Source organism: Lolium rigidum, chromosome 6 (assembly GCF_022539505.1).
Source record: "Lolium rigidum isolate FL_2022 chromosome 6, APGP_CSIRO_Lrig_0.1, whole genome shotgun sequence".
NCBI classification, from domain to species: Eukaryota; Viridiplantae; Streptophyta; class Magnoliopsida; order Poales; family Poaceae; genus Lolium; species Lolium rigidum.
The window spans coordinates 90630070-90633933 of NC_061513.1; positions in this window are offsets into that span (position 1 = coordinate 90630070).

Sequence of the window (3864 nt, forward strand, 5' to 3'; positions counted from 1 at the left end):
GGATTTCGGTGGGGAGAAACTCCGGTGTGGAGAAGCTCTAAGAAACTGTGTTGGACCCTTCTTTTCGGCTTATGAAAATTGAGCTTCTCCTTGTGTTGTGTTGTGTAAAGACAAATGTGGCCCTTAGACCGGCGACGTTGCAGGCGTTTCTCCCCACAATTGCAAAGTGGTGCAGCACAATTTCTCAATCCACATTTGTTTCAGTGTTGACGTGCCTCTTGCAAGGACTATCACATATATTCGCATGTTCCTGAACATGAACTTTTCCCAGCGTCATGGACAATGTCGTTCTGCAAGTGCTAGGCACACCATAATGATTCTGTATTGTGTGTCCTCGGTAGCACCACAAGCCATTGGCGTTTGTCCTCCGCGACTGACATGAATTCCCTTGCGACCAAAAGGTACCTACGATCGAGGAGAGCAGAGACGGGGAAATCATCCTCGATCTCCCGGCTACCTTTCTACCACCTCCATCCCCTTTGGCTCCCTTCTCTCCCATGATAGACACCCATGTCCTCCAATCAAGGTCACCGCCAACTCCCCCTCGTATGTCCCCTGCTGTGCCAGAATCTGGGCGTTCCGCTCCTCCATGGGCACGGCCATGGCGAGCAGGGCATCCGGCTCCACGGCCAACGGTGACTTCCCTTCCCTGCGGCGGCCACGATCAGTGGAGCGGCGGGGGAGCTAGCGGCGAGGGGTGGAAGGGGCGGCGAGCGGCAAGGGGCGGAAGGGGCTGCGAGCGGCGGGGGTCGTCATCACCTGGTCGAGGCGTCAACGGCGGCGGCGGATCCTGCTGCGGGAGGACGTAGAGTATAGCTGTGGCGCGGGCCGGCTGCGACTGCATAGGACGGCGGCGGGGCAGGCGGTGGTGGCGAGGGCGGGGACGGCGGGGCCAGCAGTGGTGGAGCGGCGGGGCCGGCGGCGCGACCGGTGGTGGTGAAACCCTGGCGAACGGGCTCGTCCAGGGATTTGGGAAATGAGCGATGGGGAGACCGTTTTCTTTTTTCCCCTTTTCGTTCGGTGACCGACAGCCACTTCGGGGTGGCATCTCCTGTAAAATGTACACAACTTCAGGGGGACGTTGACATACCGGTTGGGCTACTTTGGGAGAAGCTCGGAAACTAGTCTGGGGGAGTTTCTGGATTTACACTATGGGCTGGCTTCTCGGCCAGAATAAGCAAGATAAAAGCTGAACACTTCTTTTGGGCTTCTCCGGTTTAGCACCTAGAAGCAGCTCTAGAAGCCCAAAAGAAGTGGCCCTTATTATGACAACACTCACAAGTCACAACACAGAATAGAACGCACTGAACGTCTTAGAAAAATTAGATGCACATGATGAATCACATGAAATAACTACATTAAAGAAATATAAGCAAACTTTGGTAGATAAAGTAAGTCAACATAAGAATCTTTTTCAACTCAGCTTTCAGAAGATGCGACATGCTCTTCCTAAGACGTTTAATTTCAGCATCCTAGTTCTCCTGAGTAATGAGTTAATATGTCTAACCAAATATACAAACTAAGTGTTTTACATGATAAATATTATAAAAGAAGTTGTCACCTTAAGAAATTTCTGAAAAAACTTTATTCAAGTTTCTTGGCATGGATTTTCTCTTCAAGCTTTTCTAAGAACTGATAAAAGGCACAACTACGCATGTTTAGTACAATGACATAAAAACATGCGGATATATTAATTTACACAATACGCATCCATGCTTCTCAACACCCTCCAACCATAAATTAAAACCATATGCAGTAGTACTCTTGCAGTGAGAACAGGTACCCTGCGCCACAACACCAAACGACGACATTGGTCTGTATTTACACCATAGGAAAACATGTAAAAACACAATAGGATAAAATATGTGAGCGACAATGAAATTGAAAAGAATTTGGTGAATTGCAGATCATCCTCCATTTTCGCTAGAAGTAACTGCCAGAAAGGTTTAGTTTTATTATTCGCATTTGAACTGTTCAGTGATACAACCAATTTCAGTATGCAAACAACAGTTCCTGGAATCTTTTATTTTATTTATTTAGAAGCAAAGCCCCAGGTTAGCTCGAAGGAGTGCATGGCCACCAGTGGAACAACTATGGGTATTTTTAATACGGTACGAAAGCCCTGAAGCGGCTGATATTTGTGGAAAATGTAATGTGTCGGGGTTTATTGTTTTAGTCCTCAGGCTCCATGGCTAGACAGTGGAAAATAAAGCCATATTTTGCCCATAGCATTTTTTTTTCACATGAAGATATACAGCTGCTATATGAAACATAATGCAGATTTTGAGTTATACAGTCAGGAATAAGAAGACATTTCGTTGCAAGAACATAGAAGGAACATGTGCTCTTTTTACCACCCTAAATATTCTCGCTCAAATCTATAGCAGCCAGAACTTATCCATTGACCTTCTAGCCTGGGAGCCATCTTCAAACAATTCAAATTACCGGTCGTCATTTTAGACATGTACTATTATTGTTTGCTTAGCTCAATGGCTTGTAATACTACTATATCAGAACATTTTCTAGCAGCGTATGGCGTGAATTTGGATAAGGGAAACTATCAGTCTTGGTTGGACCCTTTCCCAGTTAATTAATGTAAAATACTTGGTTACTTACTTTGCTCAGTTGATTAAGTTAATGGGATGCTCTGTTCCTATAAAAGGAACTTCCATCCTTCAGGAGCAGCCAACGGTGAAGGGAGCAAAACAACATGGAAACATCCATCAGAGAACGTCGGCTTCTGCATGATCAACAAAAGCCAGAAAAAGGCCCCATGTGGACGTTTGCAGACGGAAGCTAGAGTCCCGGCTGGCACCAATGAGTCATCGAGAACCCTGTCTCCTGCGATGCACACTAACCATTCGTGGTTGTGGCCTTCTCGGCTATGTAGGATCAAGACAAAAATCTAGTGATTCTAAGCCCTGACCAATGGATTGGTTCAGTCATACAGCTGATGTAAAGAAAACCAAAACTAAGCACCAGTTCCACAAACCAGAAAATCGAAATCCTGCTAACAAGCACCGAATCAGTTTAATCTTAAAAAAAGCACCAAATCAGTTTAATCTAAAAAAAAAGCACCAAACCAGATCTTGAGAAAGAGAGAAGTTGCATATGATTTAATCGGAGAAAAGACACATACCGCGATCTGGCAGCATAGTCCCCATATCATAAGATCAGGGGATGAATCTGGCCCCAGCCAAATCACACCAAGTTAGGTTATAAAGGAAGAACACGAGCCGAACCAAGAGATGCTCGCCTTCGGGGACGAAGACATGGAGACGATACACCACCTACTCATCACATGTCCCTTCTCCAGGCAAGTCTGGCATGATACTTTGGCTTGGCTGCGCATGACCTGCAGGCCTCCGGACGCCGAGGCCACTCTTCATGACTGGTGGACAGATGCGAGGCAGAGAACCCCAAAGCCCAAGCATAAAGGTCTAGCTTCTGCGACTCTCCTTGTCCCTTGGATGCTGTGGAAGCACCGGAATGACTGCGTCTTCGAGCAGGCGCGCCCGTCTGTCCCTGCACTGATTGATAAAATCAAAGACGAGGCAATGGCATGGGTCAAGGCAGGAGCAAAAGGACTTAGGGATGTCTTACCTATGACCTGGGATGTGCATTATTACTCCCCTGTTCTGTAAACATTTGTACCTCCTAGGAGGCGTGTACCAAACCCTATCTTTTCAATGAAATGAAACGCAAACACCTCTTTGCATTTTCTCGAAGAAAAAAATGACACCACATGTCAGTGACACATAAAATGGCAAATAATAAAATTGTGGAAAATTGTAAAATCCCCCCAAAGAAAGATGTTAGGGGATCATCGGATATCTTCTTCTGAAAATCTATGTTTTGAACCAA